This window comes from Pseudophryne corroboree, chromosome 3 (assembly GCF_028390025.1).
Source record: "Pseudophryne corroboree isolate aPseCor3 chromosome 3, aPseCor3.hap2, whole genome shotgun sequence".
Classification (NCBI taxonomy): Eukaryota; Metazoa; Chordata; class Amphibia; order Anura; family Myobatrachidae; genus Pseudophryne; species Pseudophryne corroboree.
In genome coordinates, this window is record NC_086446.1 from 98340151 (window position 1) to 98357674 (window position 17524).

Genomic DNA, 17524 nt, shown 5'->3' on the forward strand with positions numbered 1-17524 from the left:
TGATTAAGTTCCGAGCTACTCAGAAACTGCACAAAACTTTTTTGTAGTGTTTGGCTGCACATGCGATTGCACACTTGCAAAGCAAACATACACTCCCCTATTGGCGGCGACTATCTGATCGCAGTGCTGCAAAAAATAGCTAGCGTGCGATCAGGTCGGAATGACCCCCAGTATCCCTTGTTTTGTAGATGAGGTGGAACTGGAACAATGACTTGAGTCTGTAACAGTTTTTGAATTGCTTCCTGTAAAGTTATTCTTGCCTCTTGTGAACCTGGTAAGCCTGCTTTGAAGAATCTGTGAGGTGGGAGCTCCTGGAACTCCAGTCTGTAGCCCTGGGAGATATGGTCTATGACCCAGGGATCCTGGCACGATCTTGCCCAGATGTGAATGAAGAATTTTAGTCGGGCTCCCACTCGCCAGTCTTCCAGGCATTGCGGTCCATTGTCATGCGGAAGGTGTTGAGGAAGCAGAGCCTGATCCCTGTTCCTGTTAACCAGCAGTCTCTGTTTTACGTGGTTTTCCTCTAGCGCCTCTGGCGGCAGTAGAAGAACGTCTGGCCTTGCCTCTAGATTGGTCGGTCTGAAAGGACTGTAAAGTGGGTCCTGAGTAGGCCTTTTATAGTTAGCGGGGCTGCAGAAGGTAGGTATGTGGACTTACCCACAGTAGCTCGGGAGATCCATTTGTCGAGTTCATCTCCAAATAAGGCTTCACCTGTGAATGGCAGGCCTTCCACTCCTTTCCTGGAGTCCATGTCAGCAGTCCACTGACGTAGCCATAAAGCCCTGCGTGCCGACACTGCCATAGCCGTAGTGCGTGCATTAAGAAAATCGATCTCCTTTATGGCTTCCACCATAAAGTTCGCAGTCTTGTATGTGCTGCAGGAGTAAAATAATTTCCTCTTGAGGTAAGGTGTCTAACCCCTCGATTAAATTACCTGACCATTTAGCAATGACTCTAGTAATCCACCCACATGCTTTAGTGGGTCTCTGGGCCACCCCAGCAGCAGTATACAAAGATGTGAGTGTAGTCTCAATCTTGCTATCAGCTGCATCTTTGAGAGAGGCTGCACCAGGGACAGGCAATACAATTTTTCGTGAGAGCCTGGAGACTGACTCATCCACTATTGGTGGAGTTTCCCATTTTTTCCTATCCTTAGTAGGAAAAGGAAAAGATGATAACAACCGTCTAGGAATTTGATTTTTTTTTTATCTGGATTTACCCATGGTTCTTCAAACAGGGTATTTAGTTCCTTTGACACTGGAAAAGTGGCAGAGGATTTCTTCCTTATATTAAAGTCAGATTCCTCACACTCTTCTGTCACCTTATCAGGGATATTTTAGTATTTCTCTGCTAGCCTCTATGAGAGCTTCTATACCCTGTGACAGAGTACCCTCCCCTACTGCTACATCCACCTCACCTTCCTCCACTTCTGACCCTTCATTATCAGAGACAGAATGCAGTATATGGGCCAAGGTACGTTTTTGCGGACTGAGACACTGGTCTGGGTACCGAGTCCGTTTTTAGAAACTCATCCATAGACTGCCTTAAGTATTGCGGCTTTTTCTCATTACGAAATAATTTTGTAGAAATGGTGGAAATCATTCCCCTAATGGAGTCCAGCCATGCTGGTTCTGCCCCACTAGCCTGGGAAGGGATACTACACTGAGTACACACTAGTGAACCCCCTGGAGAAGAGGAGCACTGTGCCTTACATGAAACACACTCTTTGCCTGACATACTGCAGTGACAGCACACACACAGGAAAATGTTAAAAGCACAATTAACCCACAAAGAGCCCTTCCAGAGAGACACAGAGAGAGTATGGAACCAGCACACGGCGCCCTTATCGCTAATGCCAAGCTTAGCTGGGTCGCAGACTAAGTACCCAGATTAGGGATTTAGGGGGTCATTCCGAGTTGATCGCTCTCTAGCTACTTTTAGCAGCCGTACAAACGCATAGTCGCCGCCCACGGGGGAGTGCATTTTCGCTTTGCAAGTGTGCGAACGCGTGTGCAGCTGAGCGGGACGAAAAAGTTTTTTGCAGTTTATGAGTAGCTCTGGACTTACTTAGCCCTTGCGATCAATTCAGTCTTTTTGGTTCCAGAATATCCAAAGCAGCTCTAGGGTCCGTTTTTCATCATCATTATGTCAGTATCTATCTATTATTGATTTCATGTTTTCATATAGGGGACTCTTTTTGGATACATCATATATTCAAAATAAGTTGTATACCGCTTTTGTCACTATTGGTTTTTCTCTATCGTCCTAGTGGATGCTGGGGTTCCTGAAAGGACCATGGGGAATAGCGGCTCCGCAGGAGACAGGGCACAAAAAGTAAAGCTTTTCCAGATCAGGTGGTGTGCACTGGCTCCTCCCCCTATGACCCTCCTCCAGACTCCAGTTAGATTTTTGTGCCCGGCCGAGAAGGGTGCAATTCTAGGTGGCTCTCATAAAGAGCTGCTTAGAGAAAGTTTAGCTTAGGTTTTTTATTTTACAGTGATTCCTGCTGGCAACAGGATCACTGCAACGAGGGACAGAGGGGAGAAGAAGTGAACTCACCTGCGTGCAGGATGGATTGGCTTCTTGGCTACTGGACATCAGCTCCAGAGGGACGATCACAGGTACAGCCTGGATGGTCACCGGAGCCGCGCCGCCGGCCCCCTTGCAGATGCTGAAGTAAGAAGAGGTCCAGAATCGGCGGCTGAAGACTCCTGCAGTCTTCTAAAGGTAGCGCACAGCACTGCAGCTGTGCGCCATTTTCCTCTCAGCACACTTCACACGCAGTCACTGAGGGTGCAGGGCGCTGGGGGGGGGCGCCCTGGGAGGCAAATGAAAACCTATTAAAAGGCTCCCAGAGGCTATATGGAGATATTTAACCCCTGCCTGGATTCACAAAATAGCGGGAGACGAGCCCGCCGGAAAAGGGGCGGGGCCTATCTCCTCAGCACACGGCGCCATTTCCTCTCACAGCTCCGCTGGTCAGGACGGCTCCCAGGTCTCTCCCCTGCACTGCACTACAGAAACAGGGTAAAACAGAGAGGGGGGGCAAATTTAATGGCAATATTTTGATATATATAAAGCAGCTATAAGGGAGCACTTATTATAAGGCTATCCCTGTCATATATAGCGCTTTTTTGGTGTGTGCTGGCAGACTCTCCCTCTGTCTCCCCAAAGGGCTAGTGGGTCCTGTCTTCGTGTAGAGCATTCCCTGTGTGTCTGCTGTGTGTCGGTACGTGTGTGTCGACATGTATGAGGACGATATTGGTGTGGAGGCGGAGCAATTGCCAAATATGGGGATGTCACCTCCTAGGGGGTCGACACCAGAATGGATGCCTTTATTTGTGGAATTACGGGATAGCGTCAACTCGCTTAAGCAGTCGTTTGACGACATGAGGCGGCCGGACAATCAATTAGTGCCTGTCCAGGCGCCTCAAACACCGTCAGGGGCTGTGAAACGCCCTTTGCCTCAGTCGGTCGACACAGACCCAGACACAGGCACTGATTCCAGTGGTGACGGTGACGAATCAACCGTATTTTCCAGTAGGGCTACACGTTATATGATTTTGGCAATGAAGGAGGCGTTACATTTAGCTGATACTACAGGTACCACTAAACAGGGTATTATGTGGGGTGTGAAAAAACTACCTATAGTTTTTCCTGAATCAGAAGAATTAAATGACGTGTGTGATGAAGCGTGGGTTGCCCCTGATAAAAAGCTGATAATTTCAAAGAAATTATTGGCATTATACCCTTTCCCGCCAGAGGTTAGGGAGCGCTGGGAAACACCTCCTAGGGTGGACAAGGCGCTAACACGCTTATCTAAACAAGTGGCGTTACCCTCTCCTGAGACGGCCGCACTTAAAGATCCATCAGATAGGAGGATGGAAAATATCCAAAAAAGTATATACACACATGCAGGTGTTATACTACGACCAGCTATAGCGACTGCCTGGATGTGCAGTGCTGGGGTAGTTTGGTCAGAGTCCCTGATTGAAAATATTGATACCCTGGACAGGGACAATATTTTACTGTCGTTAGAACAAATAAAGGATGCATTTCTTTATATGCGTGATGCACAGAGGGATATCTGCACACTGGCATCACGGGTAAGTGCTATGTCCATTTCGGCCAGAAGAGCTTTATGGACGCGACAGTGGACAGGCGATGCGGATTCAAAACGGCATATGGAAGTTTTGCCGTATAAAGGGGAGGAGTTATTTGGAGTCGGTCTATCAGATTTGGTGGCCACGGCTACAGCCGGGAAATCCACCTTTCTACCTCAAGTCACTCCCCAACAGAAAAAGGCACCGACTTTTCAACCGCAGCCCTTTCGTTCCTTTAAAAATAAGAGAGCAAAGGGCTATTCATATCTGCCACGAGGCAGAGGTCGAGGGAAGAGACAGCAACAGGCAGCTCCTTCCCAGGAACAGAAGCCCTCCCCGGCTTCTACAAAAGCCTCAGCATGACGCTGGGGCTTCTCAAGCGGACTCGGGGACGGTGGGCGGTCGTCTCAAAAATTACAGCGCGCAGTGGGCTCACTCGCAGGTAGATCCCTGGATCCTGCAGATAATATCTCAGGGGTACAGGTTAGAATTAGAGACAGATCCACCTCGCCGTTTCCTGAAGTCTGCTTTACCAACGTCCCCCTCCGAAAGGGAGACGGTTTTGGAAGCCATTCACAAGCTGTACTCTCAGCAGGTGATAGTCAAGGTACCTCTTCTACAACAAGGGAAGGGGTATTATTCCACTCTATTTGTGGTACCGAAGCCGGATGGCTCGGTAAGGCCTATTCTAAATCTGAAGTCCTTGAACCTGTACATAAAGAAGTTCAAGTTCAAGATGGAGTCACTCAGAGCAGTGATAGCGAACCTGGAAGAAGGGGACTTTATGGTATCCTTGGACATCAAGGATGCGTATCTCCACGTTCCAATTTACCCCTCACACCAGGGGTACCTCAGGTTCGTTGTACAAAACTGTCACTATCAGTTTCAGACGCTGCCGTTTGGTTTGTCCACGGCACCTCGGGTCTTTACAAAGGTAATGGCCGAGATGATGATTCTTCTTCGAAGAAAAGGCGTATTAATTATCCCATACTTGGACGATCTCCTAATAAGGGCAAGGTCCAGAGAACAGCTAGAGATGGGATTAGCACTATCTCAAGAGGTGCTAAAGCAGCACGGATGGATTCTGAATATTCCAAAATCCCAATTAATGCCGACAACTCGTCTGCTGTTCCTAGGGATGATTCTGGACACGGTTCAGAAAAAGGTTTTTCTTCCCGAGGAAAAAGCCAAGGAGTTATCCGACCTGGTCAGGAACCTCCTAATACCAGGAAAGGTGTCTGTACATCAATGCACAAGAGTCCTGGGAAAAATGGTGGCTTCTTACGAAGCAATTCCATTCGGCAGATTCCATGCAAGAATTTTCCAAAGGGATCTGTTGGACAAATGGTCAGGGTCGCATCTTCAGATGCACCTGCGGATAACCCTGTCTCCAAGGACAAGGGTATCTCTTCTGTGGTGGTTGCAGAGGGCTCATCTATTGGAGGGCCGCAGATTCGGCATACAGGATTGGATCCTGGTGACCACGGACGCCAGCCTGAGAGGCTGGGGAGCAGTCACACAAGGAAGAAACTTCCAGGGAGTGTGGTCGAGCCTGGAAAAGTCTTCACATAAACATTCTGGAACTAAGAGCAATCTACAATGCTCTAAGCCAGGCGGAACCTCTGCTTCAAGGAAGACCGGTGTTGATCCAGTCGGACAACATCACGGCAGTCGCCCATGTAAACAGACAGGGCGGCACAAGAAGCAGGAGTGCAATGGCAGAAGCTGCCAGGATCCTTCGCTGGGCGGAGAATCACGTGATAGCACTGTCAGCAGTGTTCATCCCGGGCGTGGACAACTGGGAAGCAGACTTCCTCAGCAGACACGATCTTCACCCGGGAGAGTGGGGACTTCATCCGGAAGTTTTCCACATGCTAATAAACCGTTGGGAAAGACCAATGGTGGACATGATGGCGTCTCGCCTCAACAAAAAACTGGACAGGTATTGCGCCAGGTCAAGAGATCCGCAGGCAATAGCTGTGGACACGCTGGTAACACCTTGGGTGTACCAGTCGGTGTATGTGTTTCCTCCTCTGCCTCTCATACCAAAGGTATTGAGAATCATACGGCAAAGCGGAGTAAGAACGATACTAGTGGCTCCGGATTGGCCAAGAAGGTCTTGGTACCCGGAACTTCAAGAGATGGTCACGGACGATCCGTGGCCTCTACCTCTGAGAAGGGACCTGCTTCAACAGGGTCCCTGCCTCTTTCAAGACTTACCGCGGCTGCGTTTGACGGCATGGCGGTTGAACGCCAGATCCTAAAAGGAAAAGGCATTCCAGAAGAAGTCATTCCTACCTTGATTAAGGCAAGAAAGGAAGTCACCGCGAAGCATTATCACCGCATTTGGCGGAAATATGTTGCGTGGTGCGAGGATCGGAGTGCTCCGACGGAGGAATTTCAACTGGGTCGTTTCCTACATTTCCTGCAATCAGGATTGTCTATGGGTCTCAAGTTGGGATCTATTAAGGTTCAAATTTCGGCCCTGTCAATATTCTTCCAAAAAGAATTGGCCTCAGTCCCTGAGGTCCAGACTTTTGTCAAAGGAGTACTGCATATACAGCCTCCTGTGGTGCCTCCGGTGGCACCGTGGGATCTAAATGTAGTTTTAGATTTCCTCAAATCCCATTGGTTTGAACCACTAAAAAATGTGGATTTGAAATATCTCACATGGAAAGTGACTATGTTACTGGCCCTGGCTTCCGCCAGGAGAGTATCTGAACTGGCGGCTTTATCTTATAAAAGCCCTTATTTAATTTTCCATTCGGATAGGGCAGAGCTGCGGACGCGTCCGCATTTTCTCCCTAAGGTGGTATCAGCGTTTCACCTGAACCAGCCTATTGTAGTGCCTGCGGCTACAAGCGACTTGGAGGACTCCAAGTTGTTGGACGTTGTCAGAGCTTTAAAAATATACATTTCAAGGACGGCTGGAGTCAGAAAATCTGACTCGCTGTTTATACTGTATGCACCCAACAAGTTGGGTGCGCCTGCTTCTAAGCAGTCGATTGCTCGTTGGATTTGTAACACAATCCAACTTGCACATTCTGTGGCAGGCCTGCCACAGCCTAAATCTGTTAAGGCCCATTCCACAAGGAAGGTGGGCTCATCTTGGGCGGCTGCCCGAGGGGTCTCGGCATTACAACTCTGCCGAGCAGCTACGTGGTCAGGGGAGAACACGTTTGTAAAATTCTACAAATTTGATACCCTGGCAAAAGAGGACCTGGAGTTCTCTCATTCGGTGCTGCAGAGTCATCCGCACTCTCCCGCCCGTTTGGGAGCTTTGGTATAATCCCCATGGTCCTTTCAGGAACCCCAGCATCCACTAGGACGATAGAGAAAATAAGAATTTACTTACCGATAATTCTATTTCTCGGAGTCCGTAGTGGATGCTGGGCGCCCATCCCAAGTGCGGATTATCTGCAATACTTGTACATAGTTATTGTTAACTAATTCGGGTTATTGTTTAGGGAGCCATCTTTCAGAGGCTCCTCTGTTATCATACTGTTAACTGGGTTTAGATCACAAGTTGTACGGTGTGATTGGTGTGGCTGGTATGAGTCTTACCCGGGATTCAAAATCCTCCCTTATTGTGTACGCTCGTCCGGGCACAGTACCTAACTGGAGTCTGGAGGAGGGTCATAGGGGGAGGAGCCAGTGCACACCACCTGATCTGGAAAAGCTTTACTTTTTGTGCCCTGTCTCCTGCGGAGCCGCTATTCCCCATGGTCCTTTCAGGAACCCCAGCATCCACTACGGACTCCGAGAAATAGAATTATCGGTAAGTAAATTCTTATTTTTCAAACAGTGTTTATTACACATGACTCATCAAAGAGTATTATTTCAGTACATCATACAACACATTTGATTTACCATAGATTAATATCAATAGCCCCTGAATCAATAATAATCAATAATCAACAATAATAATTTTTTATAATCATAACAGATTTCTGGGACACCCTCTCATTCTGTTCAAACAATTGTGGGGGCTCTGCAATGCAATCTGTCAACAGAGCACCGCGCTGTTTAAAAACAGGACAGTAGAAGTGTTCCTCTTGCTTTCTTCGGTTTCAGTTTCGTCTCACCCCATCCTCTCATTTTTTCATTCAATGCCCAGGCAGATGATCAAAAAGCAGAAGTGGGGTGTCACTCTAAACTGATCCCTCTTTTTTTCTTTTCCTCTTTTTTTTCTTTTCTCTAACGTCCTAGTGGATGCTGGGAACTCCGTAAGGACCATGGGGAATAGCGGGCTCCGAAGGAGGCTGGGCACTCTAGAAAGATCTTAGACTACCTGGTGTGCACTGGCTCCTCCCACTATGACCCTCCTCCAAGCCTCAGTTAGATTTCGTGCCCGGCCGAGGTTGGATGCACACTAGGGGCTCTCCTGAGCTCTTAGAAAGTTATAGTCTTAGAATTTGTTATTTTCAGTGAGACCTGCTGGCAACAGGCTCACTGCAGCGAGGGACTAAGGGGAGAAGAAGCGAACTCGCCTGCTTGCAGCCGGATTGGGCTTCTTAGGCTACTGGACACCATTAGCTCCAGAGGGATCGACCGCAGGCCCAGCCTTGATGTTCGGTCCCGGAGCCGCGCCGCCGTCCCCCTTACAGAGCCAGAAGCAAGAAGATGGTCCGGAAAATCGGCGGCATGAAGACATCCTGTCTTCACCAAGGTAGCGCACAGCACTGCAGCTGTGCGCCATTGCTCCTCATACACACTTCACACTCCGGTCACTGAGGGTGCAGGGCGCTGGGGGGGGGCGCCCTGAGGCAGCAATAAAAACACCTTGGCTGGCTAAAATACTTCAATATATAGCCCCATGGGCTATATATGAGGTAAATACCCCTGCCAGAATCCCATAAAAAGCGGGAGAATAGGCCGCGAAAAAGGGGCGGAGCCTATCTCCTCAGCACACTGGCGCCATTTTTCCCTCACAGCTCGGCTGGAAGGAAGCTCCCTGGCTCTTCCCTGCAATTCTACAGTACAGTAAGAGGGAAAAGAGAGGGGGGGCATTAAAATTGGCACTGCAGTATATTATATAAAAAGCAGCTATTAGGGACATAACTCAGTTAGTCCCTGTATATATATAGCGCTCTGGTGTGTGCTGGCATACTCTTACTCTGTCCCCCCAAAGGGCTTTTGTGGGTCCTGTCCTCTATTTGAGCATTCCCTGTGTGTGTGGAGTGTGTTGGTACGGCTGTGTCGACATGTTTGAGGAGGATAATGATGTGGAGGGGGAGCAGATGCCTTTAGCAGGGATGTCACCCCCTGGGGGTCAGACACCTGAGTGGATGGTATTATGGCAGGAAATGAGTGCACGTATAGACTCCTTACATAAAAAATTTGACGACATGCCGACTGTGGGAGAGCCGAGTCTTCAGCTCGTGCCTGTCCAGGTGTCTCAAAAGTCATCAGGGGCTCTGAAACGCCCGTTATCTCAGGTGGCACAAGTAGATGTCGACACGGATACTGACACCAGTGTCGACGACGATGAGTCAAATTTAATGCCCGTTAAGGCCATTCACTGCATGATTGAGGCAATGAAAGAGGTGTTAAATATTTCTGATTTACATCCAGGTACCACAAAAAAGGGTATTATGTTTGGGGAGAAAAAACTACCTGTAGTTTTTCCCCCGTCAGATGAATTAAATGAAGTGTGTGAAGAAGCGTGGGCTTCCCCTGATAAGAAATTGGTAATTCCTAAGAAGCTACTAATGGCGTTCCCTTTCCCGCCAGAGGATAGGTTACGTTGGGAAACACCCCCGAGGGTGGATAAAGCGCTCACACGTTTGTCTAAAAAGGTGGCACTACCGTCCCAGGATACGGCCGCCCTTAAGGAACCTGCTGATAGAAAGCAGGAGGCGATCCTGAAGTCTGTATATACACACTCAGGCATTCTGCTCAGACCAGCTATTGCGTCAGCATGGATGTGCAGTGCTGCCGCTGCGTGGTCAGATAAACTGTCAGAAAATATTGACACGTTAGACAGAGACACGATCCTGCTAACAATTGACCATATAAAAGACTCAGTCTTATACATGAGAGATGCACAGAGGGAAATCTGCCGGCTGGCATCTAAAATAAGTGCATTATCTATCTCTGCTAGGAGATGCTTATGGACTCGCCAGTGGACTGGAGATGCAGATTCCAAAAGGCACATGGAAGTCTTGCCTTATAAGGGGGAGGAATTATTTGGGGATGGTCTCTCCGACCTAGTTTCCACAGCAACGTCTGGGAAGTCAGCATTTTTACCCCATGTCCCCTCACAGCCTAAGAAGGCGCCATTTTATCAGGTTCAGTCCTTTCGGTCCCAGAAAAACAAGCGGGGAAAAGGAGGGTCTTTTCTGTCAAGAGGCAGAGGCAGGGGAAAAAGGCTGCAGCAAACAGCAGGTTCCCAGGAACAAAAGTCCTCCCCCGCTTCCTCTTCCAAGTCCGCCGCATGACGGTGGGGCTTCACAGGCGGAGCCAGGTACGGTGGGGGCCCGCCTCAGGAATTTCAGCGATCAGTGGGCCCGCTCACAGGTGGATCCCTGGATCCTTCAAATAGTATCTCAGGGATACAGGCTGGAATTCGAGGCGACTCCACCCCGCCGTTTCCTAAAATCCGCCTTGCCGATTGCTCCCTCAGACAGGGAGGCGGTGCTAGCAGCGATTCACAAGCTGTATTCCCAGCAGGTGATAATCAAGGTACCCCTACTTCAACAAGGCCGGGGTTACTATTCCACACTATTTGTGGTGCCGAAACCGGACGGTTCGGTGAGACCCATTTTAAATTTGAAATCCTTGAACACATACATAAAAAAATTCAAGTTCAAGATGGAATCGCTCAGGGCGGTTATTGCAAGCCTGGACGAGGGGGATTACATGGTATCCCTGGACATCAAGGATGCTTACCTGCATGTCCCCATTTACAATTCTCACCAGGAGTACCTCAGATTTGTGGTACAGGACTGCCATTACCAATTCCAGACGCTGCCGTTTGGACTCTCCACGGCACCGAGGGTATTTACCAAGGTTATGGCGGAAATGATGATACTCCTTCGAAAAAAGGGAGTTTTAATTATCCCATACTTGGACGATCTCCTAATAAAGGCACGATCCAAAGAACAGTTGTTAGTGGGAGTAGCACTATCTCAGGAAGTGCTGAGCCAGCACGGCTGGATTCTGAATATCCCAAAGTCACAGCTGGTCCCCACGACACGTCTAATGTTCCTGGGAATGATTCTGGACACGGCCCAGAAAAAAGTGTTTCTCCCGGAGGAGAAAGCCAGGGAGTTGTCTTCTCTAGTCAGAGACCTCCTAAAACCAAAACAGGTATCGGTGCATCACTGCACGCGGGTCCTGGGAAAGATGGTAGCTTCTTACGAAGCAATTCCATTCGGCAGGTTCCATGCCAGGATTTTTCAGTGGGACCTGTTGGACAAGTGGTCCGGATCGCATCTTCAGATGCATCGTTTAATAACCCTGTCTCCACGAACCAGGGTGTCTCTTCTGTGGTGGCTGCACAGTGCTCATCTTCTGGAGGGCCGCAGATTCGGCATACAGGACTGGGTCCTGGTGACCACGGATGCCAGCCTACGAGGCTGGGGGGCAGTCACAAAGGGAAGAAATTTCCAAGGACTATGGTCAAGTCAGGAGACTGCCCTTCACATAAATATTCTGGAACTAAGGGCCATTTACAATGCCCTAAGTCAAGCAAAATCCCTGCTCCTACACCAGCCGGTGCTGATCCAGTCAGACAACATCACGGCAGTCGCCCATGTGAATCGACAGGGCGGCACAAGAAGCAGGACGGCGATGGCAGAAGCCACAAAAATTCTCCGATGGGCGGAGAATCATGTACTAGCAGTGTTCATCCCGGGAGTGGACAACTGGGAAGCAGACTTTCTCAGCAGGCACGACCTCCACCCGGGAGAGTGGGGACTTCATCCAGAAGTCTTCCAAATGATTGTAAATCAATGGGGTCGTCCACAGGTGGACATGATGGCGTCCCGCCTAAACAAAAAACTAGAGAAGTATTGCGCCAGGTCAAGAGACCCTCAGGCGATAGCTGTGGACGCTCTAGTGACACCGTGGGTGTACCGGTCAGTTTATGTGTTCCCTCCTCTACCTCTCATACCAAAGGTATTGAGAATAATAAGAAAGCGAGGAGTAAACACAATTCTCGTGGTTCCGGATTGGCCGAGAAGAGCGTGGTACCCGGAACTTCAAGAGATGATCTCAGAGGACCCGTGGTCTCTGCCGCTCAGACAGGACCTGCTGCAGCAGGGCCCCTGTCTGTTCCAAGACTTACCGCGGCTGCGTTTGACGGCATGGCGGTTGAACGCCGGATCCTGAAGGAAAAGGGCATTCCGGAGGAAGTCATTCCTACGCTTATTAAAGCCAGGAAAGATGTTACGGCATTATCACCGCATATGGCGGAAATATGTTGCATGGTGCGAGGCCAAAAAGGCCCCAACAGAGGAATTTCAACTAGGTCGATTTCTGCATTTCCTGCAAGCAGGAGTGAATATGGGCCTAAAACTGGGCTCCATTAAGGTACAGATCTCGGCTCTGTCGATTTTCTTTCAAAAAGAACTAGCTTCAGTACCTGAAGTTAAGACATTTGTGAAAGGAGTGCTGCATATTCAGCCCCCATTTGTGCCTCCTGTGGCACCTTGGGATCTCAACGTGATGTTGAGTTTCTTAAAATCACATTGGTTTGAGCCACTAAAAACCGTGGATCTGAAATATCTCACGTCGAAAGTGGTCATGTTATTGGCCTTGGCTTCAGCCAGGCGAGTGTCAGAGTTGGCGGCTTTATCATGTAAAAGCCCTTATCTGATTTTCCATATGGATAGGGCAGAATTGAGGACTCGTCCCCAGTTTCTCCCTAAGGTGGTGTCAGCGTTTCACCTGAACCAGCCTATTGTGGTGCCTGCGGCTACTAAGGATTTGGAGGACTCCAAGTTGCTAGACGTTGTCAGGGCCCTGAAAATATATGTTTCCAGGACGGCTGGAGTCAGAAAATCTGACTCGCTGTTTATCCTGTATGCACCCAACAAGCTGGGTGCTCCTGCTTCTAAGCAGACTATTGCTCGTTGGATTTGTAGCACAATTCAGCTTGCACATACTGTGGCAGGCCTGCCACAGCCAAAATCTGTCAATGCCCATTCCACAAGGAAGGTGGGCTCATCTTGGGCGGCTGCCCGAGGGGTCTCGGCTTTACCACTTTGCCGAGCAGCTACTTGGTCAGGGGCAAACACGTTTGCAAAATTCTACAAATTTGATACCCTGGCTGAGGAGGACCTGGAGTTCTCTCATTCGGTGCTGCAGAGTCATCCGCACTCTCCCGCCCGTTTGGGAGCTTTGGTATAATCCCCATGGTCCTTACGGAGTTCCCAGCATCCACTAGGACGTTAGAGAAAATAAGAATTTACTCACCGGTAATTCTATTTCTCGTAGTCCGTAGTGGATGCTGGGCGCCCATCCCAAGTGCGGTTTATCTGCAATACTTGTACATAGTTATTGTTAACTAAATCGGGTTATTGTTGAGCCATCTGTTGAGAGGCTCTATTGTTTCATACTGTTAACTGTGTTTCATATCACGAGTTGTACGGTGTGATTGGTGTGGCTGGTATGAGTCTTACCCGGGATTCAAAATCCTTCCTTATTGTGTACGCTCGTCCGGGCACAGTACCTAACTGAGGCTTGGAGGAGGGTCATAGTGGGAGGAGCCAGTGCACACCAGGTAGTCTAAGATCTTTCTAGAGTGCCCAGCCTCCTTCGGAGCCCGCTATTCCCCATGGTCCTTACGGAGTTCCCAGCATCTACGGACTACGAGAAATAGAATTACCGGTGAGTAAATTCTTATTTTCTATTCTTTCTTTCTTCCGTGTTTTTCATTCTCTCTCTGTTACCCTACCCTTCCCATTCACAGCAGGGCCACACCGTCATCAGGACTTCCACCAACCTGGGAAGCCCCACTTGATATGATATTTTTTGACATCAGAACCTGTGACTGTTTTGGTTTCCATAGGACAAATAGCCATCATCATATGGGATTCAAGACCTACCACACGAAAGAGGTGGCACCTCAACAGTTCATTTTTTGAAGCCAAGACCCATTAGATCTTACACAAATTTTGAAGTGTAGGAGAATACCAGAGACAATCCTCTCAGGATATAGGATACAGAATTCCTGGTGTCATTCGGTGTGGGATATATCTACCTGCGGTCAAACCATACTGAGTATGCCCAACCTCGTCTGATCTTGGAAGCCAAGCACTGTGGGCCAGGTCAGTACCTGGTTGGGAGACCACTAGGGAATACCGGGTACTGCAGGTATTTTTATCCAAATCCAGGACACAGGACCTGGAAATACTATCCTCTACATTTTTGACCTTCTTTTGCAGATTCCTGATTTAGTCAGGAATTTGAATTGAGCCTGGCACACATTATTTTAATTTGAGGTTTTTCTTTTCCGATTCTATTCTCACCTATATATATTGTCACAATTTCAGAAAGTAAACCTCACATAAATACACAAATTTTTATTACTGGAGACACCCACATATTTTCGCTTATAGAGCCATTAAGCCAAATTATATCGTTATTACATCATGTGAATTATTTGGATATTATAACAATCATAATAATTTTTTGATTAACAGCTATTCCCCTTTTCCCTTTCCCCTCCCCTCCCCCTTTTTTTGCCTCTTTTCCAATATTTTAGGAAGGTTGATAATAAAAGTTATATTTTATTTAGAATTCATCATTCCATTTACAAAAAAGCGTGCCCCAGAAAAGACATATAGTCTTTCTTTTTCTTCTTGGCTCCAGTACTATACGGGAACCATTCTTTTTTCGGTTCCAGAATTGACGTCAGACACCCGCCCTGCAAACGCTTGGACACGCCTGCGTTTTCCAAACTCTCCCTGAAAACGTTCAGATGCCACCCACAAACGCCCTCTTCCTGTCAATCTCCTTGCGATCGGCTGTGCGAATGGATTCTTCGTTAAATCCATCGCCCAGCAACGATCCGCTTTGTACCCGTACGATGTGCATGCGCATTGCGGTGCATACGCGTGCGCAGTAGTAACCTGTTCGCTGCGCTGCAAAAAACGGCAGCGAGCGATCAACTCTGACCCCCTTAGTACACTAGTAATCGCTACCTCCCCCTGTAAACTGGAGGCTTTCCGGAGGAGCTGCGCGTCCCTGTCAGTCAGCGTCTGTGTCAGCTGCAGTAGGGAAAATGGCGCTTGTGAGCTGCTGGGTTCGCTCATAGTGAAGCCCCGCCCCTTCAGTGGCACGCGGTCTTCCTGCTCTTCTTTATACTGGCTTATGTGTCTGGGTGCATAAAATGGAGACAGACTCCTTTTATGGCTGCTGTGTTGCTAGTCTGGGTACTGTGTACACAACAGTGTGTCATGACTGAGGTTTTTGTGAACCCGGTGTAGTGAAGTCTGTGCGGGCGACTGGAGGATTATGTGAATACTACCACTGACCTGGCTTGGAAATGCTGTGGACTCTGGGTTTCCTCCGGTGACTGGGAAGAGGAACCGCAGCAGAGATGGCCGAATCTAGGTTCTCCTCATGCAGGATTAGGTCGGCAGACAGGAGGCATGCTGAAGGTCTCCTGAAAGACAGAACTGGAAAGGCACTGATGAATCAGTGAAGAATACCAGGTATAATTGTGCTAAAGGGCACGGGGTGCTTGGAGACACTGAGGTGCTTGCGGACACTGAGGTGCTTGCGGACACTGAGGTGCTTGCGGACACTGAGGTGCTTGCGGACACTGAGGTGCGTGGAGGCACTGAGGTGCGTGGAGGCACTGGGGTGCGTAGAGACACTGGGGTGCGTAGGGGTGCTGAGGCACGGAGGTGCTGGAAGCACGGAGATGCTGTGGCACGGAGGTACTGAGGCACGGAGGTGCTGTGGCACGGAGGTGCTGTGGCACGGAGGTGCTGTGGCACGGAGGTACTGAGGCACTGAGGTGCTGAGTCACGGAGATGCTGAGGTGCTGGAAGCACGGAGGTACTGAGGCACGGAGGTACTGAGGCACGGAGGTACTGAGGCACGGGGGTGCTGGAAGCACGGAGGTACTGAGGCACGGAGATGCTGGAAGCACGGAGGTGCTGAGGCACGGAGGTACTGAGGCACGAAGATGCTGGAAGCACGGAGGTGCTGAGGCACGGAGGTACTGAGGCACGAAGATGCTGGAAGCACGGAGGTGCTGAGGCACGGAGGTACCGAGGCACAGAGATGCTGGAAGCACGGAGGTGCTGAGGCACGGAGATGCTGAGGCACGGAGATGCTGAGGCACGGAGATGCTGAGGCACGGAGATGCTGGGAGCACGGAGATGCTGGGAGCACGGAGATGCTGGGAGCACGGAGGTGCTGGGAGCACGGAGGTGCTGAGGCACGGAGATGCTGAGGCACGAGGTACTGAGCCCTGGAGATCCCAACTACAACAGCAGTAAAACTGAAACACGACAGCTGTGGTTTTCAGGGGAGAACACGGAATTCAGTACTGTGCCTTTAAGACGAAACATTGCAGCTGTACCTTTACATTGAGACTCAGGGAAATGGTGAAATCAAATGGCAACACACAAGTAAACCAAACGGTAACAAGGGAGCAGAGTTTCCACAGGAACTTAGGTACAAAGGTTACCTTTAGGGAGCTCAGCTTAAGACCCACACAAGGCTGTATGTGACATAAGGAACTGGCCCAGATTACAACTCAGCCTCCTGATTTATACTTCCTGGTCCTTGATGATTGGTGGGCAGGATTAGGTGATGTCACTGTCATGTGACTACTCTAGCCAAGGCTGTGATGTAGAATGAGGCCTAGCAGGCCAAGAGAACACTGAAGCCTGGACTTCTGCAAAACACAGGATGCTTGCTTTTAGATTACTGAATTCAGCCTCACACAGGAGATCACCACAGGTGGAGCTGATTACCTATTACCTCTCAGGCAGAGAACTCAGGAAAACTGACAAGCTGTTTAACTCCGTGAGTGAAAAGACACAGGATCCAGGACAGATGGCAGGGGTAAGTCACCAAATATAAAACCTACAGTCAGGATTGTGACAGTATCCCCCTCTTCAAGGGTGGACTCCGGACACCCATCTTGAATCTTAGAGGAACTTGAGAAATTCATACAGAAGAATTTAGGACCTTCGTTGATGCAGATTCCAAAGGTTTAGGACTAAATTCTTTAACTACAGCGTTACTGAAAGTCTGTAAGTCATGGAACACAGGATCATTACTCTCAAAGAGCATGTTGGCCCACTCCAAAGCTCTTCCTCTGAATGCCAGGAACAGATATCGAGTAACGTTGGAAAGAGTTACTGCACCTGAAGGATCAGACTCCATCCGAGAGAGAAATTGTTCAACCAGAGCGGCATATTGCAATAAATCTCCATCAAAGTAGATAGGTGGAA

At 49.1% G+C, this 17524-nt stretch overlaps 1 protein-coding gene and 1 pseudogene across 1 annotated transcript in view; both read left to right on the forward strand.

Moving 5' to 3' along the window:
• The window catches only part of LOC135057207 (oocyte zinc finger protein XlCOF7.1-like), a 160071-nt gene that overhangs the window by 13322 nt on the left and 129225 nt on the right, over positions 1 to 17524 (forward strand). The window lies entirely within an intron of this gene.
• LOC134897507 (5S ribosomal RNA) lies at positions 14309 to 14426 on the forward strand (annotated as a pseudogene).